Source organism: Rattus norvegicus, chromosome X, assembly GCF_021556685.1.
Source record: "Rattus norvegicus strain SHRSP/BbbUtx chromosome X, alternate assembly SHRSP_T2T, whole genome shotgun sequence".
NCBI classification, from domain to species: domain Eukaryota; kingdom Metazoa; phylum Chordata; class Mammalia; order Rodentia; family Muridae; genus Rattus; species Rattus norvegicus.
The window spans coordinates 119,257,903-119,280,153 of record NC_141554.1 but is presented as its reverse complement, the minus strand read 5'-3'; the positions used below and the strand labels follow the sequence as shown (position 1 = coordinate 119,280,153).

The 22,251-nt window shown below is 37.3% G+C and overlaps 1 protein-coding gene across 2 annotated transcripts in view; it reads right to left on the bottom strand.

Moving 5' to 3' along the window:
- Htr2c (5-hydroxytryptamine receptor 2C) overlaps positions 1–11,790 on the bottom strand; it is a 222,123-nt gene extending 210,333 nt beyond the window's left edge. The window contains exon 1 of one of the 2 annotated variants that reach the window (XM_087599166.1): positions 11,228–11,790. The gene's annotated coding sequence lies outside the window, so the exon portion shown is untranslated. 2 annotated transcript variants of the gene reach the window in all.
- Between the last annotated feature and the right edge of the window lie 10,461 nt (positions 11,791–22,251).

The following is a 22,251-nucleotide window of genomic DNA, read 5'->3' as shown; positions in this document are numbered from 1 at the left end:
TTCCCCCAAAGCTTTGAACATTGGACTTCAGTTCCTTTCCGTTGACAACCAGAAGGTTGCAAAGTCTTGAAATTCAATAAAATGAACATGTCATGAATCACTCTTCGGAATGCAGGGAAAATCTGTCTCCAGAAACCTAAGGTCTGATTTTCATTTATCCAAGGAACATGTAATGGCACATGTGGACCATTGTTTTAAATATGTTTGAGGGAACGCCACTGCTGCAGCTATTAGCTGGCCCATACTGCCCCCTTTTTAAAGTTGTACAACATGAATATCTGTAGATTTTCAAAATGTTCTTCTGTCCTCTGTGCCAATACAAGTCCTAGTAAGCCTCAGACACCAAGTCAGCTCCCATTTTGTCTAATAAAATTGCCACACTTGGTACTCTTTTCTAATTGTATGCATGGCATCTATTTAGGACTTCCTTATATATTATCTTAACTTTTAGTTGCATACCAATATAATTTATGGTAGGGATTTTAGCATGGAGGACATCACATGGACATCAAACCCTGGTCTGACAGTTCGATGACTCTAAGAACAGGTGGTATATTCTGTTAATTCCTTATGGCCTGAGGTACAATCAGGCTTCAAAAGATATGTCTCCACTGATGATAGAAATCTGCTTGTTTCCTAAAACATATCAAGAAGAAATCGAAGCACCAAAATTTAAGATCTACCAGAGTAGAGAAAACTAAGTGATTACTTTGAAATTATTGGACACAATCACAAATAGTGCAACTTCACATTCACTAAAAAATGGTGAACGTTATTTGGATACTGTTTTCATTGGTAAACAATTAGGAATCCAAAGGGAGCCTTGATAGGAGTGATGGACAAACTACAAATGACCTTTCCTTCTCTTCTTCCCAGTGTCTAAAGTCACCCAAATATTCAAAGGCACTCTGATTACAGAAAGTGAATATTCCCCAGTAAAGACTTCCAATGTAGGGGTCAGGAAAGTTCACACAGGATGGAATAATGGCCTCTAGTTGAACAAGTGCCCACTGTCATCTTTGTCATTTGAAGCCTTTATATACTAACCACCCATGTGTTCCATTAAATCTAAGAATATATTTAATGAACCAGACAATTTCTAGGCATGAAATTTAATCTTAGCCTGAAAGTTGGCAGCACTGATGTTAATGAATTCTCATTCTGAATTCTACACTGAAAAGTGATTTGGGAATAAAATTATCTAATGATATATTTTTAATAGTTTTCTCTAGAAAGAAATAAAGGTTTATTTCTAGGGGGTAGCATTATGTATATTGTTATATCCTCATTCTATAATAGTCTCAAAATTTACATTATACAATAATGAAAGTACCTTCTGTTACATGGCCTCTGAACATCACAGTAAAAATGAACAAGGTAGAACTAATAGTTAGAAAAATATAATAAATTGAGACATTTTAGGGGGAAATTAGAGGAGGAAGTCAAACCAAGCTTGATTGACTTTCAAGAAACCTTGCTTGGCTAAACCACAATGGAATGGCTGACGTCCTACAGAAAGTTATTTGGAATCTATTAAGTTTTTCATCAAAGACACATTGCTCATCGTCTATTTTATTTATATAACCTTTGACCATATTTAAATGAGTGCCTATTCTTTTGCAGAAACACAAAGATTTATTATTTATTTTAATCATTTTAGAGTAAGTTCTAAACTTTCCTATCTCAGTCTTTCTGTCTGTCTGTCGGTCTGTCTGTCTGTCTGTCTGTCTCTCTCTCTCTCTCTCTCTCTCTCTCTCTCTCACACACACACACACACACACACACACACACACACACACACACACACACACACATATATCTATGTAATTTTTGTTTTAATGATTCAGGAGATGAAACTCAGAGCCTCCCACATGTTAAAATAGGCAAACACTGTGTTACCAAGAACACATCAACTCTTTCAGTTTCTTAACTGTGTCATTCACTTATCAGCACCAAAATTTCTGTGTAAGTATAACATAGAAGGGAGGGAGTTTACTGGAATTAATATGGAGATAGCATTGTATTGTTTCAATTTGTTGGCACAATTAAGTGTGTGATCATGAACACAATTATTTAAACTTATTTACTTTTAAGTTCTCATTTGCAAAATTGATGCTACAATATGGCTTCTAATTATTTTGTAGTTACATTGAAAAATAAATAAGAGAATATTTAGGTATGCTATAACTAGATATAAATGTCATAATTTTATAAAGATTAGATCTACCTTTAAAATTATTTCTGTGATTATTTTTAAACACTTTCACCTTTATGCTGCATTCATTAAGAAAATAATTTAGATAAAGGATAGGGAAAGTGTAGTCTAGAATGTAAGTAAAGATTTTGAACTTACATATAACCCCTTAGTAGAATTTTAAAACTACATTAAATAGAAAATATTTTAAAAATAGGCTAGTTATGTAATCAATGAGAGGAAGACACAAATCAAAGTCAGTTTTATCTACATTATGATAGGTAGTCCTGCAAAATGAAACCTTGACACAAAATACAAAATTGTGTGTGTGTGTGCTTATGTACGTGATAACATAAATTTAATATATAATAGACATTAGGAAGAATATCCTAAATGCACCTGTTAGGTAATATATAGCAAAATGGAGAAATGGAAAATATCTCTAAATTTCTTTTTTTCTATGCATCACAATGAATTGCCTGTGTGTTCACAGACTGGCAGCATGAACCCCTGAATTGTTCTACAATCAGTTGTAGAAATAATTTTGTGTGAAGATTGTAGTACATTTAAGTTTCACCTTTTTGACTTCTGTGTGTTTATAAGACAGGTGCAAAATTTATAAAAAAAAAGTTATTAAAATCTTCACTTTCTCTTCCTACGATATATGCTATATGCTATATAAAAAAAACCATGGCTAGAATGTGTGTGTGTGTGTGTGTGTGTGTGTGTGTGTGGTGTGTGTCTGTGTCTGTGTCTGTGTCTGTCTGTCTGTCTGTCTCTCTCTCTCTCTCTCTCTCTCTGTGTGTGTGTGTGTGTGTGTGTGTGTGTTAAGGCAGTGTTTCAAGAAGCCTAGGCTATTGAACATCTTATGTGGCCAAAGATGACCCTGAACTTCTGATGCTCTTGCCTCTCCTTCTCAAGTTCTTGGACTACAGACAGATGTCATCACACCCAGCCATGGGTATTTGGTTATCAATTCAATTAAAGAAAAGTAATCAAAAATAATTCTTCTTAGAGTAACATTTATATAGCTTAAGGAAGCTGATAAGTGATAACCTAGGTTAACAGTGAAGTATAAGTTTGTGGGTATTGACATCATTAAATAACTCTGTTTCGTAAGGTTTGGAACTGTACTACCATTGAGGTTAGATCGCTAGCTGTTATGTTAGTTTTGTTCCATTTAGTAAGAATGTCTTAAGTTCATCTCAAGAAATAAAAGAAAACCAAGACTTGTTTCCACTTGTCATTAAAAGATGAATTATTTCAAATATAGGTCACTGAATGGGAAAATGACAGAAATGAATACTGGCTTTTGCTTCTGTAAAACTTTCTTGTGTGGTTGAAGAACTGTAGCTATTATTTTCTGAGACAGAAAAATCTCCTATCTCTGTGTAATAATTTGAATTCAGTTTTCAGAACTAGATAATTTTTGAAGTTTTTCTTAATTTGTAGTATTTGAAGGGATGTTAATAACCACCTAGTTCAACTTTTTTTTTTTTACTTCCACTGCTGAGGACTGAAACAAAGACTGTCACACATGCTAGGTAAATGCTCTACCACCAAGTTGCCTAGAATTTACTGTGTGAACAGCAGAAGATACAGAGGCTAATAAAGGAGTAAACTTCATGTTACTTAACTCGAACTGAAAAGGTTAAAACTTTCCCATAGTGCCTTTATTTTTCATATTAATTATTCAGCAAATATATATTGAAGTAAACGATGATATATTGGTCTATCCACATAAACATGAATAAAGTATAATCCTTATCTGTGGATATATAAATTGATAAATTAGGTTATACTCACTGTAATATCCAAAACAATGTTTATACGATTTCTAATGTCATGCCTGGTGGATAGGAATTATTGAAAATTAAAGTATTAAATTAAAAGCAACAAGCAAATAAACTAAACCACAATACTCTAAGTGTCAAATAATGTGTTTAATTTCTATTTTCACTAAAATTAAAATGGAAAATTTGATGCTTTTTATGTGATCAGTTACTTTATATATATATATATAAAATTTTAAGCATTTGCGTTATATATATATATAATTTAATTTGCATTATATATATTTTAAAGCATTTGCATTGTAAGCATTATTTATTTTATCTGTGTTTATTTGTTACAGGATAAGATCATTCTACGTCCTTCATAACACCTTGACTTGTAGCACAGGCTAGCCTTTACTTCACTGCTCTTCCTACCTGAGGGTACTCAGATTTCAGGCGTACGAAAGCCATACCCGGCTTTTGCTTCTTTGCTTTACAGTCAGCAAAATGCCCTCATTCTTCACTCTTTGTGGCAAAACTTTACATTTCTGCCTGAACTAAGACCGAGAATTAGTCTGCTGCCATTTCTCGAAGTCCTACCTTTGCCAGAAGCTCATTACTTTTATAATTTACCTGAGACTCTATTTGTTCTTGGCATGTCACAAGTCCTTTGTCATTGTATTGCTGTTAACCCAGTAAATATTCTGCATTTTTTATGTATTGTGACTAAAGTGGAGTATGTATATGTTGAGCTCAAGTGCAGAATGGAGATATTTTTCTTCAGTGATAGTTAAAGAACTACCAATAATCACTATGGAAATGAAAAATATAAGTAGTACATTTGAGGGAAAAATGTCAGTCTCATTTTCCTCTCATTTGTTCTGAGGGGGAAACGAAAGAAAGAGAAATAAATGTTACCCATTGCATAGCTTGAAAAACTATGCTGTGCTATTTCATGGACTAGTCTTTTCGGAATACTAGTATTTTTTAGAAGTTTAATACAAAATGCACATTAGATTTTATCAATCATCTATATACAGCATTGAAAATATACTAAGCCTTTAAAATAATACTCAGTAAAATTCCTTACTCCTAACTGATTTCTCATTTCATCTTATAGTTGACTGATTTGGATTATATATGTGATTAATATGAACAATACAGTTTATAGATTTAATTTAATTAAGTACATTTTAGAAAAGTGGCTGAGGTTTGGGAATAGATGTATTTTAAAATTGAGATATACTGTTGCCCAATAAAAAGAGGAAAATAATCTTCCCATCTAACAAACCTACTATATTGACTATTAAAATAATATTTGGAAGAGTAAGATTCATGGTATCAATGATTAATAATCTTGCTGCATAAATATAGTATATATTACCATTTCTTTGCCATTTGTGATCATTTTAAAGTAGATATGTGAGGAAAGGATAAAGAAACAAGTCTATCAATAAAACTATTCATTTTTGCTCCCTTAAATTGTAGGTATTGCTAGAAAATTGGAGTTATACAGAGTTTTCCTATTTGCTTCCTACAAGCATGAAAGCATCCCAGTTTCTCTGAAGCTCTTTTAGATCATATGGGAATGTATGGCCCTACTCAACTTCCAGGAGTCAATGACTAATCCAAAAACAATTGAGGTGTGTCCCAGATGGTTATAAATCATAAAGTTAACTTTACGTATGCAAAATTACAAAACCTAACACATTCATAATTGTAACATTATAAGCAATTTAAGAATAGGATCCTTTGATAGCCTATAATTAGATAAGAAAACAATTAGATTCACCCATCAACCCACATCACAAAAAGAGTGTGGATCATTGATTTATATGTTTAAATTTTAACTAATATAAAAGTTATGGGATAGAGCTAGAATGTGGAACTGGTCCTAACCCTTAAGCACATGTTTACCATCTAGTAAGTAGTCAGCTAAATGACCAAACTGTTTCCCTTTTCAAATGCACACACACACACAAACACACACACACACACACACACACACACACACACACTCACACACACACAATGTGCATATCTGACTATGAAATGGAATATAATACTGTGTATTTTAGTACTAAACTTTACCCACCCTAACTTAAGATTTATAAATCTTTAATTGTCCTAACCTGTCTTCAGGGAGGTAGTTGGGTTAGATGATTCTCTTCTTAAAGGTACAAAACATTAAGTGCCTGTGACTGCCAATCTAATCAATCAAAAATTGCTAATTTATTACAGACTTTATTACATATTATGCAGCAATTGCCAATGAATAACAGCTACTATTACCATCTTTTATTATTTTCTTAAGAGGAATAGCTACTTGACAACTGGATCTTCATGTTTTGATTGTAGGAAGCTGTATGTGAAAAACATTAAATGAGTCTGGATTTCTGCGCTAGTTTAAAAAGATGTGGACACGGGTTGGGGATTTAGATCAGTGGTAGAGCGCTTGTCAAGCAAACGCAAGGCCCTGGGTTCGGTCCCCAGCTCCAAAAAAAAAAAAAAAAAAAAAAAAAAAAAAGATGTGGACACAAGCCATTTTGTCAAAGGCACGTTACTCATGTCATTAAAGAAGAAATATGTTTTCATGAAAGTAAAATGACATGGCAACCATTGCCATTTAGTCTGATAATATTTTGTCTAGACATTTGTTTACATGACTTTATAGTATGAAGTTGTTTCAGCTTTTACACTACATGCACTCCACAGCCTGTCATTACTGAATAATTCACCTTGTAACACCCACCCACCCTGTTGCCCTACCCATCTTTTGTAAAAGGCATTACTGACATTCTTTCCTCTAAGGCTTGCCTGTCAACCTACCACAATTATTTAGGTTACCTCCTAAGATACTGCAATCCATTTCCCTTCACTCATTTTTTTTTTTGCTATTTGGATCAGAACTGTACTCCCTTTCTCATTCCCCAGAAAATATCCAACATGTTCCAAAAGAATTTGATGTTAGGAGATGTGTATTTCTGAACTTATAAGGATATACTTTTGTATGAAATTTAAAATACCAACATGGAATTGTTGTGTGAGGCAATGCAGTTCTCAAAGCTTTCTGATTTCTATAGATAGTTATCCTACATTAAATAGGCAAGGACATTATTGACCCCCTGAAGAAGATATCTGTGGTTAAAATAAAAATACAGAAGAATGTTCCTGGAAGTAGGATTTCAAGTGATACAAAGGGCCATGAAGACAGTTTGGAGTCAACAGATTTTTCTAGTTCTTCTCAAACTTAGACCATGCAACTGACGATCTATGCAGCAGAGTAACCTTAATAATGATACTAAACAACAGCTAGATGTATACATGAAATGCAGCTTGCAAGCGTCTTTAGGACGGTGCAGATGGCACAGTCTTAACCATAGCTGGGAGGGGGACTCAGCAGAAAAATAGAGATAGGTGCTGAGTAGCAGGACACAAATTGGACATTCCAGCTCTTCTACATCTTATTTGAAATCCTGTTTATACTATTCCAATTGTGAATTAAAATATCTGCTAGTTGCTAGTTAAATAATGGAACACCTTAAATTCGTTGTTGGTTGCAAAGCTGAGTGTATAAAGTCGAGATTACTAGGATGCTCTGCAGCTACGTTCTCCGTATCATAAGAAATCTTAAATGTTTGATCAAAGGCAATGACAGATTGAATTGTGCAACATTCATTAGGCTGATGGTTGGTGATTTTCTTCTGAAATTCAGCAGTTACAACACATTGAAAAATAGCATAGGTGTTCTATAATCATGACAAATGATAATCTTTTTAAAATCATTAAAAAGTCAAAGTACATTATAATGGTCCAAAATGCTCAAGTAAAGGCAATTGATTATATGACTATTATATTATTACATTGTTTGTTATGATAATATCTTGTTAACCCAAATATGTAAAATATTCATAGATAGCACATAGTTACCTAATTAATGAGCTAATTAAGCATTTATTTCATTAAACAGTAAGCTGTCAAGGATGCTCTGCTAAAATAATCTCAACACAAGTATTGTGTATCCTTGTTTCTTGACGGATTTCACTGTTATATAAGTGAAGTGGCAAGGCACAGGTTAATGATACCAACCAAATAGTCTGCAGACTAAGGAGTCATTAGCTCTGGGAACTTAATTATTGTTTTGCAGCAGGGATCAGCAATCCACAACTTTTAGTCTCAAGCTTTGGACAAATTTCAGAGCAGATGAAGATACTTGATATTGGTTGCTGACCATCTTCACCCTAAATTCTGCCTGGTTTTATGCTTCCTTCATTTGGAAACATACGTGGCTCTTATCTGGAGAAAATAAAATGAAGCAGCAAGATGCCGAGCATTCTTTCAGGTTTCAGACTATTATTGAAGTTTGGGTATTTATTGGCCAAATTAAGAAAATTAGATCTTAATATTCCTAAATCGTTAATTCCAAGCAATATTGAGAACACTGCAAAAGCCAGAATTTCAAGGCTTTTTAATTTTTTTTTTTTGAGAGAGAGAGAGAAATTCTATTGTCCTCTGTGAGCCACAGCAGTGGGTGTCGGCGTTAATATTTCTTAAATCCTTAGTGGATTCCTGGCACACTGTCACGGGTATCCAGCTTAAAATTAGGGGAATTTTTTTTGCACGCTAGAGATTGGACTTAATGCTTTGTACATGCTAGGTAAGTGCTCTATTGCAGCCCAGGACTTTCCGTTTTTATTTTGGTTGCTGGAGAAATAGCTATGTTCTTCTCAAGTATCCTTGTAAGTACAAAGAAGTGATTTTTGTTTCTTTGCCTTACTCTATGAGAGCTTCTTTGGAAAGGGAGGGGGAAATTGGCTGGTGCCAATAACATTTGACAAACTATTCTATTCATAATGATGTTACGAAGATATTATGCCATTATGTATATATGAAATACTTTTGAACCCTAGCTGGCATCCAGGAGGATCTTTAAAATATCAGTTATCACTCTTCTTTTTCCTGTGAATTCATACTGCACCAAAGCCTGTCGTGATATTACCTGAAAAAGTCATCACTGTTATCCATTATGACTCTACATGGCAGGAAAAACCCAAATGACAACAGAGAAAGGGTTAACAGGTCTCTCTCTATTTTGCAGATAGAAAAAGTCTAAATACCCCAAATCCTACCTTGACATTGAAACCACAAGCTTTATTCACCTTCTGACTTTCAGGACTTACTTGAGTTGGGCTTACTTCTGTAGATGATAGGTGCTATTGGGAGAGAAATTATGTGCACATTGCAAGTATTTTTTTTCACATTCCCAAAGGACCAGAAAAACAAGTTTACCGAATGAAAATCCTATGATCTACTTGCTATAGGGTGGGGTTGAGAGCTATAGTTGATTTCCCAAAAGAAAGGTGCCAAAAATTATATTCCTCTTAAAGGCCAGTGTGTGTGTGTGTGTGTGTGTGTGTGTGTGTGTGTGTGTGTATGCCTGTGTGTGTGGGTATGTGCACACGCGTGCCTGTGTGTGTGTGACCTTGCACGTTCGTGTGTGTGTGTGTGTGTGCCTGTGTGTGTGCCTGTGTGTGTGGGTATGTGCATGCTCGTGCCTGTGTGTGTGTGTGTGTGTGTGTGTGTGTGTGTGTGTGACAGAAAGAGATGCTGAAAAAGAAGTGAAGAAATTATTTTCTGTGGAGCAAGTTAATTGCTGTTTCTCATTATCCTTACAGGTGTAAAGACTCCAGGTGACAGTTTATGTAAAATGAATTAATGTTTTGTTTGTCAGAGTATATGATTTTTATATATACATATATGCATATATGTATTTATGTGTATCTATGAATGCATATTATAAATACAAATTTCTTAATGAAAACATTTAAAGTCTGTCTTGGTCCCACATTTTTTTTCACCACTCTTTTATGTGAGGTCATGATCATCTGCAACAGACTGGGAGTGCAGAGATTACTCACTGCGCAACATTTTCTCCCCCCCCCACCTCCCTGCAACATCGTAGTTCAATCCCATTTTCCCCAATGGACATTTTCCTTGCTTAGCAAGGAACAAGGTAATGTATATGGTACAAAGTATATGGTGAGGGGCATAAGCATTAAGAGAAACAGCTAAGATTTCCTTGGATGGGATTTACACAGGTAGATATTAATGAAGAACCTGCCAAGCACTGGCAGTGATTCTGAACTAAATTAAATATCCTTCAACTGCAGAATGTCGCCTGCTGTGTTTGTTGGAGTGGGTGCCTGTCAATTAAAATAAGGGGTCTGTCTCCATCACAGTGTGAAGTGTCTTAGTCACCTAGTACCATCTAACAGGAAGCAAGACGCAAAGGGCTCGGCGCAGAAAAGAAACAGACACAGAGACATGTTTTGCAATGACGAACTTTATGTCGCACCAGGAACCAGCAACCTGTTCATGTTTAGCAATTCCGTGGTATGCTGTTAACACTGCTTGTCAGGTTAAGCTGAGCAAAGAGACGGGATAAGAGGCAGCCTTGAAGACTTTTCCATAGTCCTTTTTAAAATATAAAACTGTCACCAAAATGACTTCGGGAAGCTAATAAAAAGGCTCGCCGGATACCCTTAGACTATCCTCTTAAACTTACGTGACCATCAGCAACGCTGTTCAAATTCAGCCAGCAGCTGTTAGACCAAGACATAGATCCGCAGTGTGTTATCTCCCAGAGTTACGAGTGTTCCCTGAGACCCGCCGAAAATGAGGGTCGGTTTCAACGAGAACATAATAGAGATCATTTGCAATCCCCCCAGCCCCGCTCCCATTACTTCGAGCCCTGAGCCCCCTCCCACTTAGTCAGAGTCCGATTTCTTAATAAGGTGAACAGTTAGCATCCCCCTACTGGATTGCACCCTTCTCAGTCCAACCCCTCGACCAGAGACCCCTACGTTCAGTTTTACTCCTCCTCCTTCCCACCCTTCCCTGTTCTCCTCCCCCTCCCCTTACTTCTTGAGACCCCACCCCAGTCTTACTCTCACAGCTTTCCCTGAACGCGAGGGTCTCTAGATCCTTGCCTCCCTCTAGCGCCTACATCTCGAGTGCTGTCCTCCAACCTCCTCCAGACTCTGGGGTTGCATTACAGAAGCCTGCGTTCTTGTCTCCTTTCAGAGACCCCCACCACCCCGCGATTTGAGCGCTCTGAGTCGCTTCTCACCACCCTTCCCGAACCAGTGCGGTCCTCCAGGCTGCAACCATCCGGGACCTGTCCATGCTCCCCGACCCCATCCTCCGCCCAAATCTTTAAGGTCTGCGCTAGCAATGTCGCCCGGGGGCTCCAACTTACCGCTAGCGTCCGGGAGGAAGACCAGGCAGGTCGCCGCGGCGGCAGCTAGACGAGAAACGGACTCGGCTGCAATCGCCCAGCGGAGCCCGCGGCAGTCAGTGCGCTGCTCAGCGCTGCGCGCCGCAACCTTGCGTCTCAGCAGACGGAAAGAAGGATGGAGGGAGCTCGGCGCGAAGGACAGCGCCGGCAAGTCGACCTCCTGTGGGCAACCTGCGCCCCCCGGAAAGGTTTGGCTGGGGATTGTTTCACTACCCTACTCTAGCATAGTAACTGACACCTCCAGCATCTCCGCGCCAATCGCTTCTTCTTTCTTCTTTGAAGGCCCCTAACTAACTACACTATTCTAAGCGGACGAAGACCACCACCGGAGCACCACGACGATCTCCACGACGCCGACGACAATCGATGTGCAGAACGAAGAAAAGTTCATATGTAATAGGAAGGTAAGGGATAGACAGGCCAAAGGAGCAACCAAGATTAACAATCTTGCTGCTCCAAGGGCTCAATCATTAAGATCGGTACACCTAAGGAAGCTTCCTCAGTGAGCACCAGAGCGCCTACCCAGAGCTGGTGAGGCTGCACCGGGCTCTTAGGCAAAACCAGGGATGAGGGGAGGAGTCACGAGGAGCCAAGAAGAGCCAATCAGTGCTCAGGGTTACACTGCTCCGGGCCTGTTTGGACCAGAATCTTTGTGATTCTGGAATCTGCTGGCAGGGGAGCCTGAGACCCTGTGGCGTAGGTGGAGAAGTGATTAATTTGATTCATAAGGTATAGGGACTCGGGGAAACTGAGGTCATTCATGGCAACAGAGAGGGGATGGGAAAATTCTTAAGATCGACCCTCAAAATTTAAACTTTAAACACATACTGCAGAGAGAGAGAGAGAGAGAGAGAGAGAGAGAGAGAGAGAGAGAGAAAGACAGAGACAGAGAGACAGACAGAGAGAGACAGAGAGAGAGAGAGAGAGAGAGAGAGAGAGAGAGAGAGAGAGAGAGAGAGAGAACAAGACACACAAGACAGACAGAGAAAGAGGCACAGAGCATGATGGACATGTAGCGAGAAAAAGAGACAGAGAGGAAAGACACATAGACACATACACGCAGATAGAAATAGAGACAGAGATGGGGGAGGAGGAGCTTTAGTTCCAGGAAGAGACTTTCAAAGTCTTATAAATTTCACTGATTCATAAAACTCCTTTCAGAGGGTCTCCAGTCCGACTGTCATTCTTCTGTCCATCAGGAACAACTGACTCTGACAGGATCAACCATTAAAGGCCACAACTCGGTTTGATGGCCGGATATTTCACCCCAGCCCCTACTCTTAAATTCAAAGAGAGAAAGGGAGCCCCTTGACTTTCAAGACCTTGGAAAACAATTTTTAATTCATTCTTGATGTCACCCCGCACACTCTGATAAGAGCTTAGAAATAAACCTTGAATGTAGTTCATTCGGTTTTCTCTGGGAGCTGAAAATATCTCCAACAGAAATTGGGAGGCACAGTTAGCTGCCCAGCCACTTCAAGGGCTATCAAGGCATAGACACAATAGTCAAGTTAGGGAGAAATAAAAGCTCTCTTTTGACAACTGCCCATACACTCAGCTGCAAGCCGGCAAGCAGAACCCTTCACCATTAACTCTCAAGTACCACTGGGCAGGTGCCTGCTGTGTCAAGGCTGCAGTGCAGAGGCTGATCCAGGCCACCTGGTCAAGACACCCCCCGAGTAACATGAAAAACAAGCATGAAATACCCCCACAGAGATAGACCAGATTTCTATGCAGACAGGGGTGACTAGAGGTGTGTGTGTGTGTGTGTGTGTGTGTGTGTGTGTGTGTCCGCAACAGGGACAGCTGCTTGGAGAGGTAAAGAGTGTTTCCCCACCGCTGCGAGGTAGCTGGACCAGAGTAAGAGACTAACTAGTACAGCTAGTTGGGACCTTAGGACAGAACAGTGATTAATTACATAGAAGAGACTGCAAAGGGTCGATGTAGGGCTTGAAGGTGCAAATCCGAAAACTGCAGAAAGGAAGGCACCTTCCCGCAACTCTGGGACTGTTGACCCCAGAAGGTAGAGAAGGTGGGGTGGAGGTGGAGTTGGGAGACATGAGAAGACTTAGGTCTCTTCTTTATTCTGGGTGCCCCGGGAGGCAAATCTTTTTTTTTTTTTTTTTTTTTTTTTTTTTTTTTTTTTTTTTTTTTTTTTTTTTTTTAGGTTTGCAATAGGAGCACTAACTGTATTATTGTAAGAAGGCCACCCGAGGGTCGGGAGTCTCTCTATCTTTAATGAATTCAAATACTTTGCAAGGCTTTGAAATTTAATTCGGCAACAAACATACTGTCCACCACCACTACCACCACCCTCCCCCGCGCAAGGAAAGACCCTATCGCAGTTTGCTCGAAGCATCTGTTGAATGCTCCTGTATGATGCTTGCTACACAGGTGGTGGCGACAGCGCTGCCAAGTCCGCAGACTGCACCACACTTGCATCTGTGGGATCGCTTTGTTAGCGAAAAGTATTTTATAAATACCAAAGCGAAAACATATGTTTTCTCTTTAAATAATTAAGCGCTCATCTTTTAAAACCCCCTACATTTTTTTAGGCTTGCGAATATGGAATACTTTTCATACTTTCTTTTCTCTCGCGACTTCTCTTGACTATGTCGGAGGCTGAGGCGTTTGTATTACTTCAACATTGTCAATGTAAATCCCTATGACATTCGCTATGCAATATCTCACTGAGGTTTGGAAGAAAGATACCGTCACCCAAAACCTGGTCTCTTTTGCTAGTTCCAGAGGAAACCGGCTTGGAGAAATTGACCGTGGCAAATGGCAGTTATGAGGAGGAGGGTAACGAGGGCGATAGTTATACTTTTTTATTCCTTATGTCGCTCTTTAGACTACTCTTTCCATCCTGGAGAAAAAACAAATGTTTTGACAAGAGATAAGTGAAGCCCACCCTGTGTTTGGTTGGGCAGAAAGTTCGCAATAAGGGCAGTGAGTTGAAGAGCTCCAAGGTTTAGCATTTTGCTTTGCCTGAGAGCCGAGCCGCAGGCAAGCTTGCCTTTGAGCGGCGCTCTCGCCTAGGCCGGGAGCCGGTGATGCTGAGCTGGAGCGGGATGCAGCCGGGTTTAGAGAGCTGGTTTCAGCCAGGAGCAGTAGTTCCACTCTCTTGGTGTCTGTGGCATATCCCCAGCCAGTCTGTGTTCTCTAGGTAGGCAGACGCTTAGCTGAGAGTTGGTGATCTGAAGAGCTTTGGGGATTTGGGTAACACTGGCCAGGGAGAGAGAATAAATACGACACGGGGAGACAGGTAGGACACACGTTAAATTTGGAGAAGTAAATTCTTACAAGCCTTTTCAGGTGTGCTCAGTTGTAGAGGTTTTTCTAGCACCTAAGGTATGCAGAGGGATTAGCCTGGGTTTTCATTGTAGTCCCAACAGTTTTTCAAGTCTGGCTAAGGTTTTGTTTTGTTTTGTTTTGTTTTGTTTTTTTTTTTGGGGGGGGGAAAAACATTTGGATCAGTTCTTTTAGCATGATGCAAATGCCTTCTGATCCCGGGAACAGGAAGAGTCTCCAATAGTCTCACCGCTGGGTTTCTTCCCAGGGGCATTTCTCCCCTCTGCTACGCATATCTTTCCAAAACTATTGATTTAGAAATTCAGGAAGAATGTTAATAAATATGTTCTTAAGTAGGAAAAAGTCCTTCATCACATGAGACTTTGAGAACTTTCTTACAAATCCCAGCCATTGACAAATTACTAGTCATTATATAACTTCCTGACCAGAGAGCCCTATGTTGCAAACACATCCCAAAAATTTCTCAGACAAATGTAAAAATGAGTACCCCAATTCTAGAAAACTACTTCAAGGAAGATAGTTACACAGATCCAAAGATTTCAAACCAAATTTACCGGAACAACCCGCCCCCCCTCCACTTGTTTACCAGAGGATTAGAGATGCAAGGTGTTCTGATAACCCTTCTACCTACAGGTATGTTGTGCTTTGAAGCAAATTTTAAGAGCTAGAAATTTAAACAATTATGTAATTGTATCAAATAGTATTTTTTGGTATTGCGTATATTTTTTTACTTAAACTAAAAAGAAGTCAGATCCATAGTATCCTTTATTGAGTATACGGAATGTCTAAAGATAATCTTTTATAGTATTATTACGGCTCTTTATTGAGTATACGGAATGTCTAAAGATAATCTTTTATAGTATTATTATGGCTCTTTGGTTTCCTCATTAATAGTCACCGAGTGATTAAAACTTAGATATAGCATATACAGACAGCTTATTATATATACATAAAGTCTTTAAAAATTTGGTTAAGTTTCTTTTTTTTCAATGAAAAAGGCAGAATTCTATTGCTATGTAGGAAGGCAGGGGGCAGTCTCTGCTCATACCATTTGGACGGATTCACAGTTTAAAAGAAAAGCAACAATGAGCTATGGGACACACTCACGAAATGGAGATGAAAATCTAAAATCTAAAAGCCTTTTGAGTGGAGTATGAAGTCCCAATTACGTATTTTCCCCATTTCTCATACAAAATCAGGTTTTCTGATTAAAACTCGGAGGTCCTTTTTATTGCGTGTGCGTGGGGGAATCGTATTGAGTGAATTTAACATTTTCTAATATTCTTCTAGTAATGAAATACCTAGTGGGGCTTCCAGTAGCACTGTATTTATTTTATTTTATTTCATCTTAGAGAGTGGGCTTCCGTATTGTTTTACAAGGGATGATCTTGGACTTTTGATCCCCCTGCCTCAATATGTATGTTTTAAAACAACAAATTATGCATGCAAATTTGAAGGTTAAAATCTAGAAAGGACACAAAGCTAGAAACAATTTTGATGTGATTATCGAGAGAAATATGCATTGTCTTAGAGTACATCTATGCTATGACATATGTATTTTATGTTATGAGTATGAATTTTATCATAATCCCTTAAATGAGAAAGATAGCAATTGGCATCTTTTATTTAAATTAATCTAAGATTAAAAACTCAAGGTGTTCGTGATTTCTCTCTCAGGCTTTCCTGTTGACAAGCAGTTGTGCTAGTTGCACATTTTATTTTGATTCTTTCAGAATAGCATGATATCTAATTTCCGGTCCTACATTAATTGGGTATTTGATCATGAAACCAAAGGTTGGAGAGTTATTTAGTGTAATGAATTTCAGTTTTTTGATCTATCACTAATATCATCGCATTATTTCCAATAAAGTAGTCCTTCCTTGTTTCTTTCTCTCCCCTTCCCTCCTACTTTCCCTACTTCCCTTTTTCACTCCTACTTTTACTTTTCTCCTCCTCTCTCTCCTGCCCTTTCCTCTCCCAATGTTAAAAACTGGCATGTAACCACATATTTTTATTCTTCTTCTTTTCCCCAAATATATCCTAGCACTTGGTTTAAAGGATACAAACAACAGTAATAACTACTAATTCCTGTCACACCCCAGAAGTTAGTATTGAAAGGTACAAGTGCTCAAACTTGAACTTCGCAATAACCTTAATGAAAAACAAAACGAAACAAAACTGAAAGTGCTTTGCCAAATTGCCCCATGACACCAGAAGGTTATGTCAGTTTGAATTGACTGGAATGAAAGTTAGTAGGGATATATGGGAAGTGGTACATGGTCCTGAGCTTCTCTGTACCACTGTAGGTACAATGTAGGTTCCAGCAACTGGAAACATGTTTTTAAAAATAGGGATTGGCACAAAGATCAGTCTGTTGGTGTGATATGAGTGCTCAGAAGCTTAATTTAATCCTTACTCTTGCAATTTTTATAGAACAGTGTACAACTGAGTCTTGTGTGATGTTTCCAGGGACATTATGAAGGACAACAGAATATAATAGTTCATCCAGTAGAAGGTTCAAGCCAGTGAAGTCCTGAGATAAGTTATATGAAGAGTAGGTAGAATCTTATATCTTCTGGGTATCATGATTCTCTATGGCCAGTTGACTAGATATTTGAAGGATTTTCTTACCATCCAGGAACTAATTTGTTTTGCAAGTTCACTATTCATTTTATTTATAGTGTACCCCTTAACTAGCATTTAAGAGCATCAAACTAGAAATGTCTGCATTCTGGTTCAATTGGAGTGTTTTTCCCCATCAGAATTGACTGGATGTTGCATGAACTTTTTCAGTATGTAGTGCTTTGTTGAATATCAACATGTTCCACCCTAACATGGCTAATCTCTTAGGGAATGTGTTACAATGGAAAGTTATATGCGGGGATAAAATACAGGGCCAATGAGTAAAATTTTATGCTGTTTTGGATCCCAAATATGATATCTCAGTCTAGTTTTAAATGATTACAAATAAAAGATTTTCTGTAAAATAAAGATAAAATTATGCACTGTATCCTGGTCATAGATTGTGCGTTGGTGTTTGTAAAGAGAAAGGAAAAGCCTCTTCTATCTAGTTCTGGAGTATTGTTGTTGTGCTTGAGACACTCAGGAGATACTGACTTCAATGCAAAATGAGTTCTTGGAAGCTTGCTATCATGGAAAAAAAGAGCACTACCTTGAGATACCAACATTGTTTTTACAAGTCTAGACTGCCCTATAAGATAATCAAATCCAAAGTATAGCTTATTATTAAAAGACATAAATGGAATATAACTATGGAAAATTTGATACTTTAAACCAGTGGTTCTCAACCTGTGGTTTGTTATCTATTTTGAATATTAATAACTATATAAATGACTCTTTCACAGGAGTCACCTAAGACCATCAAAAATACAAATATTTATGTTATGATCATAGCAAAATAAAGCTATGAAATCACAATGAAGAGAATTTTATGTTTTGGGGTCACTACAACATGAAGAAGTATATTGAAACATTAGAACATTAGGAAGGTTAAGAAACTTCAAAAGCGTTGGGGATTTAGCTCAGTGGTAGAGCGCTTGCCTAGGAAGCGCAAGGCCCTGGGTTCAGTCCCCAGCTCCATAAAAAAAGAACCAAAAAAAAAAAAAAGAAACTTCAAAAGCCAAAACCAAGTTCCTTTCTGGTAATACTGTAATGTTTGTCAATGAGTTTAATATTATTTCAGTATCTTTGTCTAAGACTCTTGAAATTTGCACAAAGATGTGTTCCAATCGTATGAATGGACATAGGGAATAAACTGAAACACAACTAGAAATGTGTTGGGCAGAATTTGATTCCCAGCTAATCATTTTGTGTGACTTTATAAACTGCCAGGGGTTTTAAGCTAACTACAAAGAAGCATTTGAACCAATTCTAATTATACCATTGTTTTCTGTCAGAAGTGCTACAATCCACCAAAATTTGATAAATTGGTATGAAGAATAAGTTGCAGAATATGTTGCGGTCAAGTTTTAAAAGTAGGGTTGGCTTTCTAAAATATGTACGTCACCATGCTGTCTTTGTTTACTTGACTCTATTCTCTTTGAAAAAAAAATCTCAGTAGTTATTATTCTTTGGGGCTGGGAAGATGACTCAGTAGGGAAGAATATCACTCCACAGGTATGGGATTCTATTTGAATATTAACAACTATATAAAAAGGTGGATATACTGGCATGTATGTCTGTAACCCCAGCTCTGTGACTGGCAGGGAGAGAAGGAACGTTTTGGCCATCATTCTAAGTCCAGGTTTAATGAATAATCCTGTCTCAAAACGATATGGAGGAGAGTGGAAGTGTAAGACAACATGATATCTTTCTTTGGCCTCTAAAAAATGTACTTTCATGCAAGTGTGCAAAAACCATATGCAAATGCACCATATTACACTAAAAATAAAATTAATAGAGAACTTACTATTCTTTATCCATTTAGTCTTACAAGATTTTTACAAGGTAGATTTTAATTTAGATTCAAAACTAACCTCCACAAGTCAGTATGTAATTTTATGTATCACTTCAAGCTCAACTACAGTAAGTCCAAGCCACAGGTTCAGAAGGATATAAAGTTAAGCTTAGTTTAGAGAGTTGTTGCTTCTTGATTTCCCAGAGGCTGCAATGAATACAGTGCACATTAACTAGACACATTTTGTACCTCCAATGCACATGGGAAACTAAAACATCAAAGGTGTTAAAGAGCTCTCTAAATGAGAATTTGTAATTTAAAGAGAAAAAAGCCAGCTGGAATATTTAAATCACCTGTGAATATTATCACTAGTTGCCTTACAGATGGCGTAACAAAGATGAAAGTGGATTGAGCTTATCACTATATGCTTGCAATATGGAGTTTTCTCCTCCTAAAATATCCTCGGTTGACAATGTTAGTACTTCAGAAAAAGGTTCCTTCTGTCTTTATGCAATCATTAGATTAGAATATAAATAAGGAAACCTACATTTCATCATAAAATGTTATTGAATAAAAATATGGAGTACACGATTTGCAGCAGCAATCAATGTCACTATCAGACTCACATCATTTGTTCTTTATTTGTTGATATCTAAACTTTCTCTGATAAATAAGTAACTGAGTTGAGCTAATTCAAATCTTATGTCAGAATATCTTTACAGAAGTGAGGAGGTTTAAAAAGCTCTTCACTTCTCTCATCTCTTAAAAATCAGTGTAATGGAAGATTCTAGATATTGCAAACCAATCAAACAGCTATTAAAACCACGCTATGACCACTACCTTACACACCGAAACAACCACATCATTTGGTCTCTCACTTGCAGAATTCTAACCAATACGAGGAATTACTTAGCTGATTTCCAAGCACCAATCACTTGCTCTATTAACATACATTTTAATTTTTATAAGGTTTATTCCTGTTTCTTCTCATCATATTTTTATAGAATTTAGTCCTGCATTACAATTCAGCAAAAACTATTAGCTTACTGGGTTCTGCAAGATACTGGAAATAGAATAACCTAAGGGATATTTTTCCATGTACCCTAATATCCTATTAACTGTGTTCAGGTTGCAGATATTTTAATGAGGATGCTATACCAAACAGATTTAACATCATATTAAGCTGATTTTTTTCCACATGAATAAATGTGAAGTGCTCAATTCCATCTCCTCAGTATTTAAAGACCAAAGTAAGTTCCCAAATTGTGATGCTCTGAAAGCAAATTATAGAAAAGTATACTCTTTTAGCATTTTTACTATAAAAACACATGAATACACATAGACCATCACACATAGAAGTCCTTCATCTCTACGAGTAAAGCTTAACTAAAAGCAAAAACAAGACTATTGGCCTATTACTATCTAGTAACACTCCAATCTTGAACTAAAATGGCCCAACTCAAACTTTATTTTGTTTGCCCTTTACTTTTTTTAGACTATCTCTAATCAGTATTTTTATTTTATTTGTAGTTTCTGCAGTCCACAATTTATTCAAACTACCTATTTTATTTCTTATATTTTCTCTTCTCCCCTGCCCTTTCTCTTCCTCTTGCCAACCTTCTCCCTAATTTCTCCCCAGTACCTGCTTCTGCTTTCATGACATGCATACAGGTTATCTAGTTCCTTCCTCCCACTCCTTTAGACTGCTTTTCCTTTTGTAACAATATTTCAACATTATGGGAGATAGATAGATAGATAGATAGATAGATAGATAGATGATAGATAAGTAAATAGGTAGTTTGTCTTTAGTTGTCTAGTTTATTGGATTGACATAAGTTCTTGTTTTATCCATTTTCCTGTGAATATCATAATTTCATTATTTATGGCTAAATAAAGTTCCATTGTGCGTATGTAGCACATTTTCAGTATCCATCTATCTGGTGATGGGCATCTTGACTGTATCCATATTTTAGCTATTGTGAAGAGTACACAAATAATCAATAGTCTTACTGATGCAGACTTGGACTTTTCAAAAATATAGCTGCCTTTTTATTTTTTAAGGAACTCCATGTGGCTGGACCAATTTACATTCATCAGCAGTGTTTAAAGGTTTCCCCCTCCTCACATACCTGACATTTGTTGTTTCCTTTCTTTATAAGATTTGTGTGTGTGTGTGTGTGTGTGTGTGTGTGTGTGTGTGTGTGTGTGTGTGTGTGTGAATTGCTTCATGGCTATATCAAATCTCCTGCAGCTCAAGCTACAGTTAGTTATAGTGTACCCAGTACGGATGATGGGAACCAAACTCTGAAAGGAACAGATGATGTTCTGAACTGGAGAGTTATCTCATTTGCCCCTGTTTGTTTTCTCAATGATAAATCAGTTTGAATTAGGACTTTTCTGGTCACTAAAGAAGTTGAAAAAATTTTAAAGTATTTATTAGTCATTTGTATCCTATTTAGTTCATTAATTTATTTACACTTTATTGATTGGATGATTTTGTCCTTTTGTATTTAATAGTTGTATTTCTTTGGAGGATATATATTTATATATATGTAATCCGATTTCCAGATTCTTTTGGATTATTCCCTATGCAGTTGAAGCCATTTTCAGAAATTCCTGGTCTATGCACAAATTGTAAAATGTTTTACCTATTGTTTTCTTTATCAATTTCAGATCTTGCATTAAAGTCTTTCTATTTTTATTTAATTCAGTTCATGATGTGAAATATATGACCAGTATATAGCAACAAATCTGTAGATTGTCTACCTATTTTGCTTCCTTGTTGGTTCTTCTTTCTTCCACTCTTCTCCACCATATTTCTCCCACTTTTCCAACCCCTAACCCTAGATAAGAGAGAAAAATGGATAGACAGAAGAGGCAAAAGATCCCTGAATAAAGTCATAAGTCAGAAAGTGGGCCACATCATCATTAGACTACTTCCTACTTGCTCATTAAGAGCACTGAGCTCCCTTGGGCAAATTTAATCTTCAGCATTAGGATATCTAATTTTTTCTTTTGGTTTTTACTTTGTGTACTGTTACTTAACAAACTGTGACCAACAGTAACCAACAGAAACCAATAGCAACCAACAGCAACCAGCAGCAAGAAAAAAAAAAAAAACCAAAACAAAAAAAGCAAAAAAAAAAAAAAATCAATCCACATCATCACCACTTGGGGTACTATAGCATTTATAGACCCTCTGAAAAGGCTCCAGAATTTCAAAAGTTACACAATCGCAGAAACTGCCTATAACTGG